Below are 26,660 nucleotides of genomic sequence, written 5' to 3'. Positions count from 1 at the left end.
ATGCCATAACACCACCTCTTTTGCCTCCCTCCCTGTCTTTTCTGAAACATCTAAAGCCTGGCACTCGAAGTAACCATTCCTGCCCCTGAGCCATCCAATTCTATGCAATGACCACAACATCATAGCTCCAAGTATTGATCCACGCTCTAAGCTCATCTGCTTTGTTCATAATACTCCCTGCATTAAAATAGACACATCTCAAACCATCAGTCGGAGCGCGTCCCTTCTCTATCACCTGCCTATCCTCCCTCTTACACTGTCTCCAAACTTTCTCTATTTGTGAGCCAACCGCCTCTTCAGTTTGATTCCCACCCCTCAGCAATCCGAGTTTAAATTCTTCCCAATAGCCTTAGCAAACCTCCCTGCCAGGTTATTGGTACCCCTGGGATTCAAGAGCAACCCACCCTTTTTGTACAGGTCACCTCTGCCCCAAAAGAGGTCCCAATGATCCAGGAATCTGAATCCCTGCCCCCTGCTCCAATCCTTTAGCCACGCATTTATCCTCCACCTCAGTCTATTCCTATGCTCACTGTCACGTGGCACAGGCAATAATCCCAAGATAACTACCTTTGAGGTCCTGCTTCTCAACTTCCTTCCTAACTTCCCTGTAGTCTGCTTTCAGGACCTCCTCCCTTTTTCTGCCTATGTCGTTGATAACAATATATACCACGACCTCTGGCTGTTCTCTTTCGTACTTCAGGATATCATGGGTGGGATCAGAAACATCCTGGACCCTTTTCAGCAGTACATTGCAATACATAATAATAAAAACTATAAATTACAATAAGAAATATATATTACATTAAATAAGTAATGCATAAAGAGAAAGAGCAAAAAGTACTGAGGTAGCATCCATTCAGAAAACTAATGCAGTAGGAAAGAAGCTGTTCCTGAATCACTGAGTGTGTGGCTTCAAGCTCCTGTACCTCCTCCCTGATGGTAGCAATGAGAAGAGGGCATGTCCTGGGTGATGGGGGTCCTTAATGATGGATGCCACCTTTTTCAGGCATCGCCTTTTGAAGGTGTCCTCAATACTGGCAGGCTAGAGACCACAATGGTGCTGGCCAATTTTACAGCTTTCTGCAATTTTTTCCAATCCTGTGTAGTGGTGGCCCCTCCATACCAGTCAGTGATGTAGCCAGTTAGAATGCTCTCCATGGTACTTCTGTAGAAATCTGCAAGAGCCTGTGGTGACGTACCAAATTTCCTCAAACTCCTACTGAAACATAGTCACTGCCATTGTTCATTGAGCACATCTACACAAAGAGTTGTCACAGGAAAGTTGCGTCCAACATCAGGGACCCCCACTGCCCAGATAAGCTCTTGCTGCTGCCATCAGGAAGGTGATACACACCACCTGAACAATTATTACCTTTCAACCTTGAATCAGAGGAGATAAAGTCACTCAACTTCACCTGCCCCATTATTGAAATATTCCAACAACTAACAAAGTCACTTTCAATGACGTTTCATCTTAGGTCTTCAACATTTATCACTTATTTATCTATTATTATTATTATTATTTAGTTACTTCTGTATTTCCACATTTTGATGTTGTTTGCATACTGGTTGACCGCCCAAGTTGGTGCAGTCTTTCATTGATTATACTACGGCTAGTATTCTTTTATGGAGTTATTGAGTAAGCCTGCAAGAAAATGAATCTCAAGGTTGTGCAGTACCGTACAAAAGTTTTGGGCACATAGGTATAGCTAGGGTGACTGAGACTTTTGCACAGCACTGTACTTGTCAACGTGGAGTGGAGAGCAAGTCTGAAAATTTGACGGGAGCAAAGGACTTTAGGAATGACAAGGGTAGTGCACCGTGGGGGTGGTGCGGGACAGGTAGCAGAGAAGGAGTGGGGCGGAAGGGGGGGGTGGTGACATGGGTGCAGACACACTCTGACCTGAGATGCCAGACACAGTCATTTGATTCCAAACAATTAGTTTATTGAGCACTACAGCATGTGTCTCTGGTGCTTCCTACTCCCCGCCACCTTCCTCTTTTCCCAACCATAATTCCCCTCTCCCTACCCACTTCCCTCTCTCAGACCACAACAGAAACCCATATTAAGAGTCAGGTTTATCATCACTCACATATGTCATGAAATTTGGGGTTTTTGCACAGCAGTAGTACAGTGCAATACATAAAATTACTACAGAGCTGCGCAAAAGAATTAGGCGCCCTAACTATATATATGTGCCTAAGAGTTTTGCACATGGTAATTATATATGCACTTTGATAATAAATTTACCTTGAAATTTGAATTGCATCAATTGTTAGCGACTCTAAAAGATTGTCTGGCAGAATCTTCACCTGCTCAAGACATGAAGACGTGCTCCACCCACGAACAAAAAGATTTTCACTGGCAGAGGCAATTCTCAGTCTCAGCACTAGATTCCAAAGTATCCACAATAGTAATCATGCCAACTACATTTCTTTGCTGAATTTTCCTTTACATTATACCAAAATGACCTGTTCTCATTAAACCAAATCTTAATTGAATGATTGATCAAATCTTAATGTTGCCAGGACTTGAGAAACTGAGTTACAGAGAAAGGCTGAATAGGTTAGGACTTCATTCCCTGGAACGTAGAGAATGAGGGGAGACTTGGTAGAGGTATATAAAATTATGATGGGTATAGATAGAGTGAATGCAAGCAGGCTTTTTCCACTGAGGCTATGGGAGAAAAAAACCAGAGGACATGGGTTAAGAGTGAAGGGGGAGAAGTTTAAGGGAACATTGGGGGGGCTTCTTCACACAGAGAGTGGTGGAAGTGTGAAATGAGCTGCCAGATGAAGTTGTAAATGCAGGCTCACTTTTAACACTTAAGAAAAACTTGGACAGGTACATGGATGAGAGGGGTATGGAGGGATATGGGCCAGGTGCAGGTCAGTGGGACTAGGCAGAAAAATGGTTCGGCATAGCCAAGAAGGGCCAAAAGGCCTGTTTCTGTGCTGTAATGTTCTATGGTTCTATGAAAGAACTTTGGTTATTTTTTTCCACTGGTGTTACCAAAAAGATTCACAATCTTAAGCAACACAAACAAAATGCTGGAGGAACTCAGCGAGTCAGGCAGCATCAATGGAAATGAAGTGATGAGTGGATTTCCAGCATCTGCAGAACTTCGACCAGGCTGGCAAGAAGGTGGTGAAACCAGATACAACAATGACCTTTAAGATGCTACTAGACAGACACATGAAAATGCAGGGAATGGAGCAATACGGGTAATATACAGGCAGAAGACGCCGCAGGCCTGTTTCCCTTGTTTGGTGGTATGGGAGCTGCATAGCCTCAGTTGTAGCAAGGACTAGGCCTCAAGCTGCAGGCTTGCCTATTGCTGCAGACCAGGAGTGGTGACTCTGGATGTGGTGTAGCATGCTGTCCATGCCCAGTTGGGGGGCAGGCCTCTCCCACTGAAGCTGCCCTCCAGTGTTTGATTTTCGGAATAACAGGCTGAATTGCAGTGGCTGCCAGGAATCTGTACGACGATCAAGGTGTGGGACACATGGGAAGGGGTGCTCAACTGAGGTACATTAAATATGAGAGTACAGAATGGGCAAGGAGGTAGGATAGTTTTCTCTCCATAGCAGGAGCAGATAAACAGGTTGAGAAATTAACAGGGATTGGGTGGGGGGGGGGGGGGGGAAGTGTCCTTCTTTGCCCAGAGTGGGTGAGTACCTGGAACAGACTGCTAGAAAGCACGCTAGAAGATGACTCGCGGACAGTGTTTAAGAAATGTCTAAGTGAGCACTTGAATGGAGTTGATACTGATAGTCAAAGTGGATGTGGCGGGCCAAACTGGCCTGCTTAAATGCTGCATGACTACTTTTAAAATAAATGAAGATTCTGTTAAATAAAACGCCTGAATGTGGCATAACAATGCTCTGTTCAAGTGACACATTAATTGCTCTTTAGTTTTACCCAAAAGCTCAAAAAAGAAATTGCAACATCCAGTTTCAAGCTCGTAACAAGCCTGCTCTGTTTCAGTACAGTGGAAAAAGGGGAGAAAGTATTGATTTACAAATTTAATAAGTGGCAGGTACAACAGAATACAAGTACTGTGTAAGGTGTGGAATATCTCAAGAAGGTTCAACAGTGAGAAATGCTTTGGTATCTTCTGCCAATCCTCAGAGATAAAAGGAAGCATGGAATCTGACAACCTCATATGAAGATTCTTTCACAGAGACAGTTATCATTTTAATTACATTATATCTAGCAAGAATATAAGAAAAGTCAGAGAGTGGGTAGTCTCTGACAACCAAACCCAGCTCCAAGCCTTCACGTGTGGCTTAGCTACTAAGCCTGGTGGAACCATTTCTACAGACAGGAGAAAGGGCAAAAGTGGGAAACTGGTGCCTTAAAACCAGTCACTCTGGGCAGATGGAGTTCACCAGCCATGGTTGGCAGCTCAACTAGGAGAAAGAAAACTCTGATCTCAAACCTCCACTGCTTTGTGGCTATACCCTCTCATGGAGAAGAGTTCTAGAGCAAACCCCTGAGGAAAAATCAGGAACTGGAATCCCTAAAGTCCCTACATTGAGTTCAACACTGACTGGCAACTCCTGGTGCTAAACTATATCAGTTACTGCCGTTCCTTTGGGTTCATCAGCCATGTGGAGAGAGGGAGCCCGGTGGACAGGCAACAGCTCCTTCTCCATATCGTACTGCCCTGGCTTGCGTATAGACTGATGGCGCTGCACTAACAGCATAGACAGTTAGGACACAACACCCGTGGCTGACCTCGACCAATGAAGGACCTCAATATAAAAGCAAGAATGTAGCTATGAGGCTTTATAAAGTACTGGTGAAACTTCACTTAAAGTATTGGGAACAGTACTGGGCCCTTATCTACGATGGGCTGACAAGGGAGAGAGTTCAAAGGAGGTTCACAAAAATGATTCTGGGACTGAAAAGTGAAGCCTTTGAAGGCTCTGGGCCTCTACTCACTAAAATTCAGAAGATTGGGGGGGGTGGGGATCTTACTGAAACCTAACAAATGTTGAAAGGCCTCAATAGAATGGATGAAGGGATGTTATTTCCCATGGAGGGAGTCTAAGGCCGGGGGCACAGCCTCAGGACAGATGGATGTCATTTTAGAATGGAGATGAGGAATTTCTTTAGCCAGAGAGTGGAATCTGTAGAATAAATCTGTGGAATTTATTGCCTCAAATAGCTGTGGAGGCCAAGTCATTGGGTATTTTTAAGGCAAAGGTTGATAGGTTCTTGAATAGTCAGAACATGAAGGGATACAGGGAGAAAGCAGGAGATTGGGGCTGAGAGGAAATTGGATAAGCCATGATGAAATAGTGGAGCAGACTCAACAGGCCAAATGGTCTAATTCTGCTCCTATTTCTTATTAAGAAAAGCAATGATTGAAGTATTTTTTAAAATTATCATTTATCTTTTTTGTTGAAGATCACACCTGGTTGAAGTCCAGGGCATACTGAGAATTTGACAGTTGTTGGTTCCACCAGACTACAGGGCTGAATATAAACACATCTTTTCAGGAAAGAAATTGGTGCATAAAAAGCAACTATCTACTATCTTGGCTATTTATATAGCCAAGATGCCTAAGACTTTGGCACAGTACTGTATTTATCAACATGGAGTGAAGAGTGAGCTTGTAAATCTAGTGGGAGCAAAGGATGCTGGGAATAGCAAGGGTGGAGTGCCGTGGGTGGCGTGTGGGGCAGGTGGCAGAGAAGAAGTGGCAGGGGCTAGTTTGGTACACACAACCCTGAGACACCAGGCAAGATCATTTGATTCCAAACAATTGGTTTATTGATCATGACAGAATGTCTCTCTGGTGCTTCCCACTCCCTCCCCACTCCCTTCCCCTCTTCCCCAACCACGATTCCCCTCTCCCTGCCCCCTTCCCACTCTCAGTCCACAAAAGAGACCCATATCAGAATCTGGTTTATCATCACTCACATATGTCATGAAATCAATTTTTTTTGTAGCAGAACAATACAATAGATAAAGTTACCACAGTATCATGCAGAAGTCTTAGGCACCCTAGCGATATATATGTGCCTGAGACTTTTCACAGTACTGTAGTTAGAAAGTTCTTCCAAGGAGATGAAGTGAATTCCTCAGCAAAATGGCCTTCTTTTGTGCTGTGTAGTTTTTCTGTCATGAAAGTTCAAATAAAGTTCCACAAATTGGCTCTCCTTTGTCTAATGCAGGAGTTGTCCTCTCTGCTGTGGGTTTGAAACAGAACCAACAGCCTATGAGTTGCTCTTGTAGCAACAGTATTTAGTGATTACTCCAGGGGAGTGACCCCCAACCCCCTGGGGGCGTCAGTGATTGCAATGCCATCTAAAGTCAATAGTAGGTGGTTAACTTCTCATGCACTCACCTTTACTGTCGCTAACGTTTTAATTAGGTGGCGGGGTGGAGATAGGTCTGTACCAAAGGGGATGTAAGGCACTTCTTTGCTCAGCCAGCCTGCAGGTTACCCATGAGCAAGGTGTAACCCCTCCCCCAAAAACAGGGTCACGTGAAGCCATGGGAGCAACTGGTACATATCACAAGTCCTGGTTATACAACCACTGACACCAGACATACAATCTCTAAGCAGTATTGATAATGGCTGAGGTCACCCACCTTTGTAAACACACTGCCCAGAAGGCGACAAAAGCAAACAACTTCTGTAGAATTTGCCAAGAACAATCATGTGTTGACTGGCTGAATCACGGCCTGGTATGGAAACACCAATGCCTTTGAATAGAAAATCCTATTTGGTTCAGCACTTCACGGGTAAAGCCCTCCCAACCATTGAGCACATCTACATGAAATGCTGTCATAGCAAAGCAGCATCCATCATCAGGGCCCACCACCCTGGTCAAGCTCTCTTCTCACTGATGCCATCAGGTAGAAGATACAGGAGCCTCAGGACTTGCACTACCAGGTTCCACTTACTTGTCCATCATTGAAACATTCCTACAACTAATGAAATCATTTGAAGTACTCTGTCTCAAGTTCTCATTTTTATTGCCATTTATTCTTATTAATCCTATTATAGTTACTATTCTATAGATTTGCAGAGTATGTCCACATTAAAATGGATATCAATATTGTATCAGGTGACATATACGTACTTTGATAAGAACATCTACCTTGAACTTTGGTCATAGACCACAAGCGCCCTAGTCATAGAAGTCACATAATAATTATGAATATTTTAATATGGCAAACAATTTTATTTTAAAATTAGTCATTTTTAAAGCAATCTCCAGTCTAAGTGTACAAAATTAGCACCCTCTCAAACCAAACCTTGTAATTCTGCCTCGATGACATTGAACTGTTATATCTTAGATACAAAATTCCGAACACTGAACAGTTTTCTTCAGTGGAGAAGCGTATCAGACTTGCATTATGCATTGCATTCCGGGGCAAATCTCCGACAGATCCAATTATAACATTAATTACAATCACTGAGATAAGCCAGACAGAAATACATTTGCTCATCTCACACAGCTGATACCAATGAAAGAGAAGGTCACATATCTGTAGAATATCAGCGTCAGGGATGGCCTCGACCCTTTGCTTGCTGTGTGGGTCAGAGATGGCTAACAGACCATAACACCTCCAGCTTCAGCAAGTGCTGACAATTGCCAGACAGGGTGAAAGAAAATTCCTTCAGGTAAACCGCCACTGCTTTCAATCCTGTGACTGTGTGTGGAACTTCACCCAGCTCCCTCCTCCCCAAGATCTTTCTGGAAGAGCTCTGAATTTCAAATAGAAAAGGATCACCTGATGCTTTGCATGAAATTCTAACTTGAGAATTATAGAGTCCGTAAGACATAAGAAGAGACCATTTGGCCCATTGAGTTTGCTCTGCCATTCCATCATGCCTGATTTATTACCCCGCTCAACCTTGTTCTCCTGCCTTCTCCCCGTAACCTTTGATACCTGACTAACCAAAAAGTAAGTACGGCATATGTTCTTGTTGGCACACACATATCCACACAGGTTTTAATGAAGTCAGTGACAACCGTGTTATATTCATTCCGATCTGAAGATGAATTCCTGTACACTGTCCAGTTCACCAACTGGAAGTCATCCTGTAAGCATCCCTCTACCTCCCTTTTCCTGATTCGGAACCTATCAACTTCTGCCTTAAATATACCTGATGACTTGTCCTCCACAGCCAATGAATTCCACAGATTCACTACCCCTTGGCTAAAGAAATTCCTTCTCATCTCTGTTCTAAAGGGATATCCCTCTATTCTGAAGCTGTGCCCTCTGGTCCAAGACTCCCCCACTCCTCCATTCTGCTGTTTGGTCTGAACAACAACTGAACCTCTTGATCATGTCTGCATGCTTTTATGCATTGTGCTGCTGCAACACGATTGGTTGATTAGATATTTGCTTTAAGAAGCAGATGTAGAGGTGTACCTAATAAAGTGCCACTGAGTGTATGTGTTTAACATTAATGTTTAAAATTCATTCTAACCTTGCTTTAAATGCATCAAAAGCCATTTGTTACCTGAGTAAAGCACCAAAGATTCATGGAGAATACTGCCAATGACAGTTATTTGATCGCACAAAAGCCATCATGTGTTCAGCACTGTTTGCTTGTGTTTGACCGGTCTCCCACTCTTCTTCTGACCACCAGCAGGTGCAGGAGTGTTGGGTCCAAAGCCACCAGTTACTGTCTGTGGCCAACGAGCTCCTGGACAGGCTTCACTCACCTCAGTGCTGAACAGCCTCCGTCACTGTGGACTCTGCTGTTCAGGTTCCATGTAATAGTTATTTATTTTACTATTTGCGCAATTCGTCCTCTCTTACACGTTGGACATGTGCCATTCTTTGTTGTGTGTGTTTCTTTTTGTGAATTCTATTGTGCTTCTTCGTGGCTGCCTACAAGAAGATGAGTCTCAAGGTTGTACATACTTTGTCAATAAATTTGAATGTTGAACTGTGCATTGGCTGGGATGAAGTTAATGTGCACAACTCTGCTCTGGGGTGCTTCTGAGATGCTGAGTATTTTTGATTTAAAGTCACAGAGTCAGAAAAGTACAGCACAGAAACAGGCCCTACGGCCTATCTAGTTTGTGCCAAACCATTTAAATTGCCTGTTCTCATCAACCTGCAGCCAGACCATAGCCCTCCATGCTCTGACTATCCACATACCTATCCAAACTTCTCTCAAACGTTGAAATCGAGTTTGCATGCACCATTTGTACTGGTAACTCATTCAACACGCTCACAACCCTCTGAGCAAATAAATTTTCCCTCATGTTCCCCTTAAACTATTCACCCCTAAACCATGCCCTCCAGTTGTATTCTTATCCAACCTCAGTGGAAAAAGGCTGCTTACATTTACTCTATCTATACCCCTCATATTTTATACATCTATCAAATCTCCTCTCAATCTTCGAAGTTCCAAGGAAGAGTCCTAACTTATTCAATCTTTCCTTATAACTCAGGTCCTTCAGTCCTGGCAATATCCTTGTAAGTTTTCTCTGCATTCTTTCAACCTTATTTACATTTTTCCTGTTGGTAGATGACCAAAGCTGCACACAATTCTCTAAATTAGTCCTCACCAACATCTTAAACAACTTTAACGTAACATCCCATCTCCTGTATTCAATACTTCCTTTAAATCTTGTTAAGTGGTTTATACATTGTTTTTAATAACCTGTGACAAATTAGCAAAGGGCCTTTGTGTGGCCATTCCTGGGACTCCCATTTTAAGCAGCACCCCAAAATTTTTGCTGAACTGAGGAAATACTGGGGTGCACATACAAAAGCTGCTGTAAGTTCAGCTAACAGGCGTTTTACTCCAAACCACCCAGCCACAAACAGCAGGGTACAATTTACCACAAATTTTAAAAATTGCTACAAACTTTAAACTGAATAGTTAACAAGCTTTATTTAAAATTACTAAACTCAAGTTGTCGTCTTATTATTTGAAAAAAATGCCCACTTGTAAAATGCCCGATAAAAAGCAAAGTTTTGTAAATCTTATCTGTCTCATTCCCACTACACCACGGGTTCTCAACATGGGGTCTACAGACACCTCGGTTAATGGCAGGGGTCCACATCATAAAAAAGGTTGGGAACCTCTGTTCTACAGAAACCGAAAATAGGTGCAAAGTGCTGGATACACAGAACATAGAACAGTACAGGCCTTTGGGCCCACAATGTTGTGTTGAACCAGCTAAAAAGTAAATCAAGAAACCTCCAAAAATGAATCCTTCCTACCTTCACAATGTCCATATCCCTCCATTTTCCTCACATCCACGTGCCAATCCAAATGTCTCTTCAAAGTCTCTAATGTATTCGCCTCTACCACCACACCAGGCAGCACATTACAGACATCCACCACTCTCTGAGTAAAAAACTTACCCCTCACATCCCCTTTGAACCGGCCCCCTCTCACCTTCAATGCATAACCTCTGGCATTAGACACTTCCGCACTGGGGAGAAAGATACTCTGTCTACTCTAGATAGATAGATAAAAATCACTGACAAGTATGTAAACTCAGGTATTTAAAATTCACCTTAATATTATAGAGACAGAAGTGGGATAGAAATAGGCCAAGCTTCATCCGAAACAAAAAGCCGGATCTCCTGGTAGCCACCCGTTTCATTCTGACATGTTAGTCCATCGCCTCCTCTACTGCCAGGATGAGGCCACACTCAAGTTGGCAGAGCAACATCTTATATTCCATCTGGGTAGCCTCCAGCCTGATGGTACAAACGGACTTTCTTGAGCTTACAGTAATTGCTCCCCCCCCCCCCCACTTTCCCATTCTCCATTCCTAGTTTCCCTCTCCCAACTTTTTCCTTACCCACTCATCACCTTCCTCTGGTGCTCCTCTCCTTCCATGGTCTTTTATCCTCTCCTATCAGATCCCTCCTTCTCCAACCCTCATCTCTTTCAGCAACTTCCCAACTCTTCACTTCACCCTCCCCCTCTCCTGGTTTCACCTCTCACCTGCCACCTTGTACATCTTCCTCCTCTCCCTGCACCTTCTTACTCTGACTTCCCCTCTTCCTGAAGAAGGGCCTCTGTCTGAAACATCAGATGTTTACTCTTTTCCATGGATGCTGCCTGACCTGCTGAGTTCCTCCAGCATTTTGTGTGTGTTGCCAAACAGCACTCTTACAGATCACGAAATGCATCGCAGCACAGCTGAAAAAGGACCCCCCCAGTCACAAACAAGAAGGCACTAACACTTCTGAACACCATGTCAGTCTCCAGTCGGCCTGAAGCTTCCTAACCTAAACCTAATGAACGGTACAATGAACCTCCAGCAAACATTTCCAGGATATCTTACAGCTTTTCCTGTATGGAGTTCCCTTCTCTGGGGAATACTGACTATTTTACTGTCTAGTTGTAAATTAAAAATCCAAAAGCAGAGATTCATTTGAAACAGAGAGGTATTTTTGTAAAGTTGAATGATACTATTTCATAAGAGATTTCAACCTCTCAGTATTTCGAATATGCTCAGACTGCAATGGTTAAAAAGCCTTCCAATTAATCTCAGCAGCTCCTCCTGCACAGCCATCAACACAATACATATTGCACATCAAATCCATTCTGTGGAGACTAAGTTATTTAAAATTTTGACTTGTTGACATGATACATGGTGAGAAAGACCCACTGCAAAATCAACACATTTAATTGCAGCCAGGTTAGATTTTGCTGTAGTAGAATAAACAGATTACCTTTTAAACATATTTTGAAACCTTGGCTACTCGAGCTTCATCAAATCTTTCTGAGGGAATTGGGGATACTTCCCATTATTTACCTCCTGCTGGCTCTAAGCAAACCATTACTCACAGCTCGCCAAGCGCAAGATAAACAAGCAAACGTCTCACTTCGGTGCGAGTGACACATTCAGAAAAGAAATTCTTGTCTGTCCTGGAACCATTGTAGCAGGTTCCCATGGAGAAGGAAGCTGCCCAGTAGGTGGGGAGAACGCCACGAGATACCAGCTTGAGGGAACAATGGCTAATCAGCACCACCACACACCTCTCTGCAACCAGAACATTCCCTGAGCTCATCGGCTCCGACTGCATGCACGAGCTGTTTCCAAACCAATCACCGAGGCAGGCAGCTGGGTCAACTGAAGCAGCTCCTCCCCTGTATATTTATATATACGGATGGCCCACAGTTGAAAGCTTCTCATAAACACATAGACAAAGCTCTTTAATTAAAATGAAAAAAAAACTATATAACTGATCGAATGAAGTAGTGAATACCGATTTATTTAAATAGTTCAGCACAGACTAGATGGGCTGAAGAACCTGTTTCTGTGCTGTACTTTTCTATGACTCAATGAGATGATTTACTGAATGGCTGTGCTTCACAACACCAGGAAGGTCAAACTCCGTCAACAATGTTATCAGGACATTGGTAATTTGTAACTCCTCCATGGAAGGTCCCAAGCTCAGTTGAGAAAGGAAGAAGGTTGGGCTACAACCCCATCCCATAACAACACAGAGCTGCAGAAGCTCCAAATACCTCATCCCTGGGAGAGGAAGGATCTTAAGATGGAAACTTGAAAGACTGGCACAAGAAACAGGACTCTGGCAAACTACTGTTGGTGACTTATGCCCCAATAGGGGTGATGGCCTAAAGCAAGTAAGTAACACCAGGACTGACTGCCACAGGCCTCACAACTAAAGGAGTGCATAGCCTCTGTGCCAATTGCCATCTTTTTGCTCAGCAGCTCATGTGATTTGGACTCAAGGTCGACAATCTAAATGGTTAGCTTTTTAACAAAATACTGGTGTACCAGCTGCACATTGCTGCTTTAAACTGGTGTTCTTCACAATAACAATGATAAACTGAAGGTTCATGCAGATTAGAATCAAAATCAGATTTTGCAGTTGGCATATGTTGTGAAATTTGTTGTTTGTCATAGCAGTACATTGCAATACAATATACTAAAAACCACAAATTACTGTTTGTGTGTGTATGTGTGTGTGTGTTCATGAGAGAGAGCGTGTGTGAGTGTGTACGCGCGCGTGTGTGTATATATACACACACACACACACACACATATACATAATTAAGCAGTGCAAAAAGAGAGCCAAAAGAAAATTAAATATTGAAGTAATGTATAGTGTCCATTCAGAAACCTGATGCCAGAGGAAAAAAGCTGTTCCTGAATTGTTGAATGTACATCTTCTGGCTCCTGTACCTCATCCTTAATGGTAGAAATGAGCATGTCCTGGATGATGGGAGTCCTTCATGATGGATGCCACTTTTTTGAGGCATCTTCATTTGAAGAAGATGTCTTTGAGTAAGTAAACCACCTTAAGGTTGTTATAGCTGGGGGTGGTAATGGGGATAAGCTCCCAGTAATGTGCATCTCAAACAGCTTCTGACAACCAACTCCAGCTCCTGGCCTTCACGAGTGGTTTAGCTACTAAGCCTGGTGGAATCGTTTCTACTGGCAGAAGAAGGAGCAAAGCTGAGTGACTGGCACATTAAAACCAGTCATTTCAGGCAGATGCGAATCATCTGCCATGTTTGGCAGCTCATCTAGGAAAAGGTAAACTCTGATTTCAATCCTCTGCTGCCCTGGGGAAGGCTTGGGGAGTAAACTCTGAGGAAAATTTCAGAGCTAGAACCCTTTAGGAAGTCCTACGTTGAGTTCTACACTGACTGGCAACTCCTGCGATGCTGCTGATGCCAAATTGTTTCAGGTCTTTGCCGTTTCTTTGGATCCTTCAGCTGTGTGGAGAAGTGGAGTCTGCTGCATGGACAACAGTTTGCTCTCTTTATCGTGCTGCCCTGGCCTGCGCACAACATAGACAGCTGGGATGCAAGATCCATGGTCAACCCTGACTAATGGAGGGCCTCATATCTTCAAAGCTACTTGGTCATTAAGCACCGCAGAACATGAGATTGAAATCCAAAGACAACATTCCTTTCAAGAGCAGATGTGTTACAGAAGACTTGAGCTGTATGACGAATGACAGCAATGAGGAAAATACCAATGGAAAGGAAATATGAACAAGAAAGTAACACCCAGATGACTTGAAACTTTTACAACACTGTACCCTCTCACGATCACAGGTTGACCTTCACAAGTAAAAAAAATACTGATGGAAAAGCAAAATACTGCAGATGCAGAAAATCTAAAAGAGAATCTGGTGTGAGAAGAGCAACCTAAGTCTGAACGTGGAGAAGACCAAGGAAATCATTGTGGACCTCAGAAAGGTGCAGAAGAATCATCCCCCTCTGCAAATACATGGCTCCTCCATAGAGAGAGTTAAATGCACCAAGTTCCTGGTAGTTCATATCATGGATCACCTCCCTAAACAAGAAGGCACAGCAGCGTGTTCACTTCCTTACGAGATTGAGGAAAGCGAGGCTCCCCACCCCCCACCACCACCATCTTAACTGTGTGTTACAAGAGCATCATTGAGAGCATCCTGACAAGTTACATCTCCATCTGATATGGGAGCAGCCGAGCATCAGACCGTATGTCCCTACAAAGGGCCATGAGAACAGCTGAGAGGATCCTACCATCCACTGGGAACATTTATCAGGAGCAATGCGTACGTAGGGCTCTTAGTATTACTAAGGATCCCACCCATCCATCCAGTATCCCCTTCAACTTTCTAACATCTGGCAAGAGACTGCAATGCATAAAAAACAAGAACGGTCAGAATGGGAAACAGTTTCTTCCCTCAGGCCAATAGGCTTCTGAACTCCCCTGCCACATTCTATTCAAAATGTCACTGGTTAATCTGTTCTGTACTTTACAATATTTAATTTACGCACTTTTTTTATTTATGTGTAATCCATCTGTGGATTTCATAAGTTAATATGAATTAAGTGTGTTATGTATACTACAGTGCTTTATACCCTGGTTCGGAGAAACGTCTCTTTTGACAGTTCAAAGCTCAAAGTAAAATTTATTAGCAGAGTACATACATGTCACCACATACAACTGTGAGATTCTATTTTTCCTATGGGCATACTTAGCAAATCTATAGAACAGTAACTATAAACATCAGGAACTGTAAACAAATTACAAATGCAGATATAAATAAATAGCAGTAAATGTGTAAATAGTTAAATGACAATAAACCTGACTAAAATATTCAGTAGGTCAGGCAACATCAGCGAAAACAGGAACAAAGGGAAAAAAATTCAGATAACGACCTTCTATCAAAAGTTGGAGAAATCAGAGATAAGATTCAGAAAGAGGAAGAGAGAACACAGCATGTGTGTCTGACTGGAAAGCAGGAGAGATTAAAGAGAAACACAGAGCATACATTACTGCTCCAATGATCAGTCGTCCTTTTCAAACCCATAATCTATATATTTTATCAAGTTCAATTTCTCAAAGCTAAAACAAAAACTGTTCACTCAACCTGCAAATTGCTGGTCCAATACTTCACGTACTCACTATTCAAGATTCCCCGTACACGAGTGTAAAAGAGAACAAAATAGTTGTTACTCCGGATCCAATGTAACACCAAAATACCCCACAAAAGATAAAGAACACAACAATAATAAATATATAAGATAGCTTATATACATAGATTGATCGCATGTCCACAGTCAGCTCCATCATGGGTACTAGCCTCCAAGGTATCCCAGACATCTTCAAGGTGCAGTATCCCAGAATGGCATTTATCATTAAGGCCCCCCACCACACAGGACATGCCCTCTTCTCATTGTTACCGTCAAGAAGGAGGTACAAAAACCTGAAGGCACACACTCAGCGATTAAGGAACAGCTTCTTCCCCTCTGCCATCTGATTTCTGAATGGACATTGAATCCATGAACATTACCTCACTACTTTTTTAAAAAATTTGATTTTGCACTACTTGTTTTAATTTAACTATTTAATATACATTTATATATACTGACTGTAATTCAGCTTTATCAGGTACTGCACTGTACTGCTGCCGCAAAGTTAACGAATTTCATGACATATGCCAGTGATATTAAACCCAATTCTGATTCTGATTTAGTGGTGCTAGGCACAGAAGTGACTCAAACAGGAAATAATAAAGTAATGGTGGTTGGGGGTGTGGGGGGGTGAGTTAGTGGGTGGAGGTGTCGATCAGCCTTACTGCTTGGGGAAAGTAACTGTTTTTGAGTCTGGTGGTCCTGGTGTGGATGGAATGTAGCCTCCTCCCTGATGGGAGTGGGACAAACAGTCCATGAGCAGGGTGGGTGGGTTCCTTCATAATGTTCCTGGCTCTTTTGCAGCACCTTTCTGTGTATATGTCCTTGATGGTGGGTAGGTTGGTGCCAGGGGTACAAGGAAATGGCCCACTAAGCCCATCATGTATACATTCACTGCAAAGCTCAGGTAAGAAATCACACTGTTAAATTCACCTACATAAACGGGTACTTACCCTCAGCTGAGAAAGTTGGGCAAAGGCCCGAAACAAGATCGGAGAAAGGAATAAAAATACGAATTCCAACACCTCCAAAGCAGCTTGTTCTGAGGTGGATCACCACTCAGTTTTTTTTAATTAAACAAAATATACTTTATTCCAAAATAAAATTATTTACAATAACCATTCAAAGACTTTCAATTCTTTACAGTTGGTACCATTACTGTCTTTACATTTTCAAAGTTCTAATGTTTTGCCACCCACGTGGCACTTTGTTCTTTCATATTTACATTCAGGGGGTATACCCCCAACCCCCCACCCCTGAACTCCCATGGGAGAAGAACCCTAGACTGTGGTCCTTCCCCACCGGGCCCTTGCGGTGGGTGCACCAAGTTTGAGTGCGTCCCTCAGCACGTACTCCTGCAGCCGAGAATGTGCCAGTCAGCAGCATTCCCCCACGGACATCTCCATGTGCTGGTAGACCATCAAGTTTCAGGCCGACCAAAGAGCATCTTTGACCGTGATGATCTGCCAGCAGCACCGGATGCTGGTCTCGGTGTGCGTCCCCGGGAACAGCCCGTAGATCAGAGAGTCCTCTGTTACACAGCTGCTGGAGATGAATCTCGACACTGTCCCTTCCATCCTCTTCCACACCTTCTCCGCGAACCCACAGTGTGCAAAGAGGTGGGTCAATGACTCCTCCTCTCTGCAGTCCTCCCGTGGGCAGAGGGGTGTGGAGATGACGTTCCGGACGTACAGGAGGGATCGGACTGGGAGGGCCGCTCTCACCGCCAGCCAGGCGAGGTCTTGGTGCCTGTTGGCGAGGTCTGGCGATAAGGCATTTTGCCAGATGAACTGGACGGTCTGCTCAGGGAACCACCCCACTGTGTCCATCTCGTCCTTCTCCTGCAGTGCCTGCAGGACCTTACGTGCTGACCTCTGCCTGATGGCCCTGTGGTCAGAGGTGTTGACCTGAAAGAACTTCTCTACGAAGGACAGGTATAGTGGCAACGACCAGCTGACAGGGTGTTGCGCGGGAAAGGGCCCAGACCCATCCTTCGTAGCCAGGACGACAGGTAGAATCTGGGCACGTAGTGGTACTTGGTGCCCATGTACCTGGGATCCACACACAACCTGATGCAGCCACACACGAAGCTGGCCATCAGGGTGAGGGCGACATTGGGGACGTTTTTGCCCCCATTGTCCAGGGACTTGTGCATGGTGGTCCGTCTGACCCACTCCATCTTGGATCCCCAGACGAATCTGAAGACGGCTCGGGTGATTTCCCAACTGAAGGAGCTGGGGACTGGCTACATCTGCGCCAAATACAGCAGCCTTGAGAGCACCTCACACCTGATGACCAGGTTCTTGCCCACTATCGATAGAGAGCAGTTAAGGATGGTAACAAACACTTCTATGGAATGGTAAACTTATCAAGCCAGATCCCCAAGGCTGATTACATGTTTGTCCTTGCTCCATAGCATTAAAGTAACAAAAACTGCAAGAAGCTAACAGACAATTCTCACTTCTAAAAGAGGGCAACAGGTCCAAATGGCAATACCTTAAAAACGGCAGTGTGCATCTGTCTGGATATTTGTGCCTGAGATACAAGGTTATATCATGGACAGACAGGCAAATTAAACCCTCATTAATCAGCTTGAGGTCAGACATGCAGACACGCTGCCCTCAATTATTACCTATTAAGAACACAGGCAGCAGGTAGAAAGTGGTTATTACTCTCCTATCATAGCACATCAGTGCAGGAACAGAGCAGATTAGCTGAATAATGCAAGGCGGCACAGGCAGCTCACCGTGAAATTCATTAGGCAGTTCATATAATTACTGCACGACACATGGTCTGAGGAAAAGGGGGGAGAAGGGGGGAAAACGGGGTGGGGGAAAGGAGGTGGGAGAGAGAAGGGGGAGAGGAGGTGGGGAGAGAGGAGGGGGTGAGGAGGTGGGGAGAGAGGGGGAGAGGGGGTGAGAGGAGGTGGGGAGAGAAGAGGTGGAGAGAGAGGAGTTGGGGAGAAAGGAGGGGGTAGAGAAGAGTTGGGGAAAGAGGGGGTAAGAGGAGGTGGGGAGAGAGGAGGGGGTGAGTGGGTGAGAGAGAAGGGAGGGGAAGAGAGGGTTGGGTGCAGAGGGGGCAAAGGGGAAGAGGAAAAGGGAATGGGTAAAGGGGAAGGGGAAACTGGATAAAGGGGGGTGGGAAAATGTGTAATGGGGAAGGTGAAAAGGGGTAAAGGGGAAACCCTAGATTCCTCTGCACTTCACTCGTTTGTACTCCTTCTCCCTAGTTAGACAATAATCCACTATTTCATTCCCCTGACTGAATTTCATGACCTCACACTTCCCTACTTAAAATCCATTTGCCAGGTTTTCACCCACTCACTCCATCTATCTCCTAGTACAGAATCACCACACCCACATCACAATATGCCCTTCCAGTTATTTTAATCCCATCAGCAAACTTAGAAAATTTACATTTTGTGTCCTCACCCAAGCTTTAATGTAAATAGCAAATGGCTGAGAGCCAAGAACTGATCCCTATGATATGCCTTCGTTAAACCATTCCAGCCTGAAAAGGAGCCATTTATTACAACACTTTCCTTTCTATCTACCAGCCAGTTTGCAATCCATCCTAACACACTTCATCCACTACCCTGGGCTCTTACATGGCACTTAGACAAATGCTCTTTGTTAACTCAAATACATTATATCTACAGGTTTCCCAATCACAACCCTCTTTGTCATTTAGAACAAAGAACTGTACAGCACTGGGCCAGGCTCTTCAGCCCATGATGAAGTGATAAACTAACTTAACTAGTAATCAAGTTCAAGTTCAACTGTCACTTAACCATTCACAAATACCCGTGAATACAGCCAAACAAAAGTGTTACTCCGGGGCTAAGGTACAAACACAGTACCAACAGTCACACACAGCACAAGGCACATATAGCACAAATAAGACAGCAGCAAAATATAGTCACACAAAAATATAGTCCCTGAGTCCCTGAGTCCATGCACGTTGCAGCAGTCTGCAGTCAAATATGATACATATTGTCTTCTGCCAAGTGAACTCTGTAGCCATACCAACTCCGACACTGGGTGACTGCAAATGGGCCACACAGTTCTCCCACCATCCACCAACAGCACTTCACATTAACAATGTCCAACAGGGTCTCGTGATCACAAAAAATGCAACTGAGATGATTACTCGCTGTTAGACTACACACCCATTCCAACACCTCTCTGACACATGCAGCAGCACAATGCTCACCAACACCAGCTCCTTCAATTTCTCCGCCATCCAGCAACTCGCTAATGGGGTAGACCTGCAGTAATGTAAGTTCTTAATGTCCAGAAGTGTCTTGCAATTTTAAAAATGCATTTACAAAAGACAGTATTACCGTTGGTTGGCCCTGGAAAAGATGCTGTGTTCAAGCACATTGTCATCTTACTGGTGCTCAAATGCCCAACTAAACTAATCCCCTCTGACTACACAACCTCTGTATTCTTCCATTTCCTGCACATACATCTTCCTACTTAAGAGCTTCTTGAATGCCTCTCTCATGTCTGCCTCCATTCCTGACAACATATTCTAGCAATCCAACAGTCTCTGTGTAAAAAAACTTGTCCTATTATCTCTCCTTTGAACTTACCCCCTCTCACATTAAATACATGGTATTAAACACTTCAAACCTTGGAAAAGATGCTGGCCGTCTATCTATAACTCTCATAATCTCATAAACCTCTATCAGTTCTCCCCTCAGCCTTGCTACTCCAGAGAAAACAACCCATCTGTCCAACCTCTCATTATAGCACATGCCCTCTAATCCAGGCAACATTCTCATAAACCTTTTTTGCACCCTCTCTAAAGTCTCCACATCCTTCCTGTAATGGAGTGACCAGATGTGGCCTGACTAAAGTTTCATAGAGCATAGCGCAATTTTCTGGCTTTTGAACTCAAAGCCTCAACTAATAAAGGCAAATATGCCATCTTAACCGCCCTATCAACCTGTGTGACCACTTTCATAAGCTGCAAACTTGCACCTCAAGATCTTTCAGCATGTCAATACTGTTAATGATCCTGTGTACTAATCCAATCACCACACACAAAATTCTAGAGGAACTCAGCAGCCCAAACAGTGTACTGTCTCTTTACATTTGACCTACCAAGGTGTATCACTTCTTATTTCACTGAGATAAACTCCACCTGGCATTTCTCCACCCTTATCTGTAACTGATCTGTATCCCGTTGTATTCCTTGCCAGTCTTCTACGCTATCCACAACACCACTAACCTTCGTATCACCTGCAAACTTACTAACCCACCCATTTATATTCTCATCTAGGTCATTTATATACATCACAAACAGCAGAGGTCCCAGTGCAGATCTCAGACCGCCAACTAGAATTAATTTAGATCACTTTGTAGTGAACTGTTTTCACTTTGACACAAAAGAGTCGTTTTTCTGTTGATCAGAGTCAAAAAAGCCAAATTAAATCCATTGTGATTCAATGCTGTAAAACAATAGAGGGGTGGTTGAATACTTCTTATAGGCACTGTATATGTATATCATATATAAACACACACAGTAATTTTTATTGTAATTTATAGGTTTTATTATTATGTATTGCAATGTACCACTGCCACACACAACAAATTTCACAACATATACCAGTGATGTTAAACCTGATTCTAATTCTGCACGGACTGGGATTTAGAAGGGGAGGGGTGGAGCTGATTGAAACCTATCAAATATTGAAAGGTCTAGATCAGGGGTCAGCAACCTTTACCACTGAAAGAGCCACTTGGACCCGTTTCCCACAGAAAAGAAAACACTGGGAGCCGCAAAACCCGTTTGACATTTAAAATGAAATAACACTGCATACAACGTTTTGTTTTGCCTTTATGCTATGTATAAACAAACTATAATGTGTTGCATTTATGAAATTGATGAACTCCTGCAGAGAAAACGAAATTACATTTCTGCATGCAACAAAAACATGTTGACCTCCGAAAAAAAGACGTTGGGTTGAAGGTTACTTTTAAGTAAAATACTCAACGTCTATTTGAGTCCTTCTTGTATTTATGAAAAACGCCAAACTTAAATTTGCCGCCAGCAGCAAACCAAAAATAACGTCAGCCAGCTGTCAACCTGAAAAATAAAAGGACTATTTCACTGAACAATGAAAGCATATGAATATACGTAAAATAATAGGCAATTAAAATATTTATCATCCTTGTTCAGGTTGACTCACACCTGACAATGCAGTCGTATTCAGTAGGGATGGATCGATGCTTAGGGGAGTGACCAGGAAGGATAATGTGTTTTTTTCCTCTCTGAACTCACAGAAGCGTTTCCCAAACGATGTTTGCATTGCGATGATTGCCCAATGTAAATACTCCGAATTTATCATGTCGTGACCTTTTTTGAACTCTCTCAAATTGGGGAAGTGAGACAATGTGCCTTTCTGTAAATCTCTGGCAAGCAACGTCAACTTGCGCTCGAATGCCAAAACATCCTCCAACATGTGCAGGGCTGTACGTCCTTACCCCGTTGAAGAGCTGTGTTCAGCGTGTTCAGGTGCGCTGTTATGTCTACCATGAAGTGTAGCTTTTCCAGCCACTCTGGCTGTTCCAGCTCAGGAAAGGTGAGCCCTTTGCTGCCCAGGAAAGTTTTCACTTCTTCCAGACACGCGACAAAGCGTTTCAGCACCTCCCCTCTGGACAGCCAGCGATAAAAACACGTTGTAGCGGTTGCTACACGCAGTCAGTAAACTGCAGTCAAAGATAGCTTTATTCGAACTAAACAGCCTTGCTTTTAAGCCTCCCTCAACCCGCCCCCCATGGGCGCGGATGCTGCAAAAGACACGTACTCACAAACCCCCGTAGGCTATCTCCCTTAGCCTGAACGCTGGCTAATTGTGAGCCGGTTCGGATGTGTCAGGAAATGGGTCGCCACAAAGTCTTATTTAGATTGTACAAGATCACCATAATCTTCAAATTTAGATTTACATTTCAAAAACTAACAAACTAACATAAAATACATTTTAATTAAATACTGACCATGTAGCGGTGTGCTACACGCAGCGCTAAAATTACGACACGGAGTCGGTAACTGCAGTCGAAGGAAAAAACTTTATTCGAAATCTTCAGCCTCACTTTTAAGCCTCCCTCAACCTGCCCCCCATGGCGCAGAGGCTCCAAAGCTCTGTGCTCGCAAACCCCCGTAGGCTATCTAATTGTGAGTCGGTTCGGATGTGCCAGGAAAAGGGTCGCCACAACCAATTATTTCCCAAAGCAACAGGGAGCCGCAGCACAGACGTAAAAGAGCCACATGCGGCTCCGGAGCCGCGGGTTGCCGACCCCCGGTCTAGATAGAGTGGACGTGGAGAGGATGTTTCCTACAGTAGGGGAGTCTAAGACAAGAGGACACACCTTCAAAATAGAAGAAAGTCCATTTAGAAGAGAGATGAGGAGGAATTTCTTTAGCCAGAGGGTGGTGAATCTGTGGAATTCATTGCCACAGGCAGCTGTGGGGGCCATGTCATTAGGCATATTTAAAGCAGAGGTTGATAGGTTCTTGATTGGTGATGAATAGAAGGCAGAAGAATGGGGTTGAGAGGGATAATATATGAGCTATGGCAGTACAGATTCAATGGGCCAAATGGCCTAATTCTGTTCCAATGTTTTATGGTCTTATGGTCTTTTATATATCGTTATGCTATATAAGTCATCACTTTCTCTGGTGGCCCATTCCACGTATCCACTCCCTTTTTAAATACTCTTTGAATTTCTCTTCTACCATCACAAATCCTTGCCTTTTAGTTTTAGACGCCCCTACCCTGACCATTTGCTTTATCTCGAATTTAGGATATTACAATATATCTATACATTCACCTCTTAGCCTATTATACTCTAGGGAGAAAATGTCAGCCTGATCAGTTTCTCCTTATAACTCAAGCTCTCCAGTTCATTTTTTCTGCACCTTTCTCAGCTGAATGACATCCTTCCTGTAACTAGGCAACCAGACGTGCACACAATGTGCAGCAGAGATTCACTTGTGCGTTTACTTTCATATACTATAACCTGTCCTGACGACGTGGTCTCCTGTATCAGACAGATGCAGACTGAATGATTATTTTGCATTCTTCAGTTCACAAGAGAAATCCTGTGCTCTCAGTTACATCCCACATTAATTCTACATGGCGTTCCTCACTCTGACCTCGTATTAGCCTCGTTGTTCCAACAGCATTTTCTGTTTCATTTCTGCATAATTAGTACCCATCCACTACTCAAAATGTTCATTTCCCGCACTGGCAGCACACCGTGATGGCAATGGGTAACTTGTTGAAAATGCAAGGCATTTTCAGAATCAGAACTAGAATCAGGTTTAATATCACCAGAATATGTTGTGAAATTTGTTGTTAAGGCAGCAGTGGACATAATACTAAAAAAACTGCAAATTACAATAAACATATATAATACGTACATATCTGTGTAGCTATATGTATGTGTGTGTGTATGTATTTATATATACACATTTTTTAAAAGTTAAATTAAATAAATAGTGCAAAACAGAAAAAAAAAGGTAATAAGGTAATGTTCATGGGTGAAATGTCCTTTCAAAAATCTGATGGGGAAAAAGCTGTTCCTGAATCACTGAGTGTATGCCCTCAGGCTCCTGTAACTCCACCTTGATGGCAGCAATGAGAAGAGGGCATGTCCTTGGTGATGGTTGTCCTTAATGATTGATGTTGCCTTTTTGAGACATTGATTCTTGATGCTAGGGAGGCTAGCACCCATGATGGAGCTGACTGAGCTCACGACTTTCTGCAGTTTATTTCGATCCTGTGCAGTGGCCCCTCCAAACCAGGTGATGATGCTCTATAGTACATCTGCAGAAATTTGCAAGAGACTTTGGTGACATACCAAATCTCCTCAAATTCTTAATACAGCTGCTGTCAATACATCAGGACCAGGAAAGATCCTCAGAGATGTTCACACCCAGGAACTTGAAATTGTTCACCCTTTCCACTTCTCATCCCTCTATGAGGACTGGTGTTTGTTCCCTTGTCTCACTCTTTCTGAAGTCCACAATCAACTCCTTGGTCTTACTGACATTGAGTGCAAGGTTCTTGCAGCTATATCACTCAACTAGCTCATTTCTCTAAGTCTCCTCATCACCATCTGTAATTCTGCCAAATATGGTTGTGACATTAGCAAATTTATAGATGGTATTTGAGATGTGCCTAGCAACATGGTCATGGGTGTAGAGAGCCAAATACTTCCTAACTCCATGACCTGACCTTCCTCTGTCCGAAGCCAGACTGAGACACGCAACTTTACAATTAAAGCTGAGCATTTAAGGAAACAAATTCCCACACAATAGGGATTGGAATTCCCTCATTCCGTGGATGCCACAGATCAATATAAACTATGCTTTTTAACAATAACAGTACCAAGGAACACGGATCTACGGTGGACAAGTGGAATGGAGGTACAGATTAGCGATTCAATCAAGAGTGTGAATGCTTTGCTCCTGTTCCAATCTGACTAGCTCTCTTGGCATATTTTACCAAATTAGTCAATGTTTTCATTAAAAACTTAAAAAGAATTATTAGTTAGATTATTTGTGGGAGTTGATTGCTAAATTTAACTGGTTGGTAGTGTACTTAGATCATAAGACCATAAGACAAAGGAGCAGAATTAAGCCATTCAGCCCATTGAGTTTGTACTACCATTCCAACATGGCTGATTTATTATCACTCCCAACCTCATTCCCCTACGTTCTCTCATAACCCGACACCCTGACTAATCAAGAACCTATCAACCTCTGCTTTAAATATACCCATTGACTTCGCCTCCACAGCTATCCGTGGCAATGAATTCCACAGATTTATCACCCTCTAGCTAAAGAAGTTCCTTCTCACCTCTGTTCTAAATGGACTTCCTTCTATTCTGAGGCTGTGCCTTCTGGTCCTCCATACACCCAGTATAGGAAACATCCTCTCCACATCCACTCTGTCGAGCCCTTTCAACATTCAATAGGTTTCAATGAGATCCCCTCTCATTCTTCTAAGCTCCAGAGAACACAATCTCAAAACCATCAAACGCTTCTCATATATTAAACTTTTGTAGCAGCCATGTATTCCGTGTTGCATGTTTATTATGGTAATGAGTCACTTTAGTTATTTGTGAGTAAAAGCAAAAGGAATAAGAATGAGGGGATCTCACTGAAACCTATCAAATAGTGAAAGGCCTTGATAAAGTGGATGTGGAGAGGATGTTTCCTATGGTGGGAGAGTCTAAGCCTCAGAATAGAGGGGCATCCATTTGGAACGGAGATGAGGAGGAATTTCTTTAGCCAGAGAGTGGTGAATCTGTGGAATTCTTTGCTACAGGCAGCTGTAGAGGCCGAGTCAGGTTGATATATTCTTGATTGGTCATGGGATGAGGGATATGGGGAGAAGGCACAAGACTTGGGCTGAGAGGAAAATTGGATCAGCCATGATGGAATTACAGAGCAGACTTGATGGGCCAAATGGCCTAATCCGCTCCTATATCTTACAGTATTCATGCTTATTTTGTGGCAGTTTGCAGCTTGGGATTGGCAGAGATCATACCTTTGCTGACTACTTAATATCGCTTCAAGATTGTATGTTGTTAATTGCTAATAAGGATCAAAATAAAGAATTTGACTCTTTGGAACAATCATTTCATTGGAGCTGAGAGTGTGTCATGCGAATGTAACAAACCCGAGGTGATTGCAGGCTAGTGACAATTCTTGTGATCTTGGATTAGATTTTGTTGCTACACCTTTCATTTCTGGGATCATTCATGTGAATGTCCTCTCGATCCTCTCCGATATAAGCACATCCTTTCTTAGATAAGGAGACTGAAAACTGCTTAAAATACTGCAAGAGGTCATGGTCCATGTAGGTACCTTTTTACATAAGTAGGAAAAGTGACAGGGTTTTGCAAAGTGAGTTCAGGGAGTTAGGTACTAAGTTAAAGGGCAGGATTGCTACCCATACCATGTGCTAGCGAGACCAGAAATAGGAAGTTTAACATGTGGCTAAGGAGTTCGTGTAGGAGGGAGGGCTTAAGATTTTTGTATCACTGGGCTCCCTTCCAGGGAAGGTCCCACCTTCCCTGGAAGATGGTTTGCACATGAACTGGAAAGAGACTAATAGCCTAGCAGGAAGGTTTGTTAATGCTGCATGGTGGGCTTTAAACTAGAGTTCAGAATCAGTATCAGGTTTATTATCACTAGCATATGTCATGAAATTTGTTAACTTAGTAGCAGCGGTACATTGCAATACAT

At 43.3% G+C, this 26,660-nt stretch overlaps 1 protein-coding gene across 6 annotated transcripts in view; it reads right to left on the bottom strand.

Moving 5' to 3' along the window:
- The window catches only part of LOC132407702 (membrane-associated phosphatidylinositol transfer protein 2), a 317,765-nt gene that overhangs the window by 235,610 nt on the left and 55,495 nt on the right, over window positions 1-26,660 (bottom strand). The window contains exon 1 of one of the 6 annotated variants that reach the window (XM_059994566.1): window positions 11,684-11,882. The exons of the other annotated variants lie outside the window; for them this stretch is intronic. The gene's annotated coding sequence lies outside the window, so the exon portion shown is untranslated. Of the gene's footprint in view, window positions 1-11,683; window positions 11,883-26,660 lie in introns of those variants that run through there. 6 annotated transcript variants of the gene reach the window in all.

This window comes from Hypanus sabinus, chromosome 18 (genome assembly GCF_030144855.1).
Source record: "Hypanus sabinus isolate sHypSab1 chromosome 18, sHypSab1.hap1, whole genome shotgun sequence".
NCBI lineage: Eukaryota > Metazoa > Chordata > Chondrichthyes > Myliobatiformes > Dasyatidae > Hypanus > Hypanus sabinus.
This window is presented reverse-complemented; position numbering and strand designations above follow the sequence as displayed.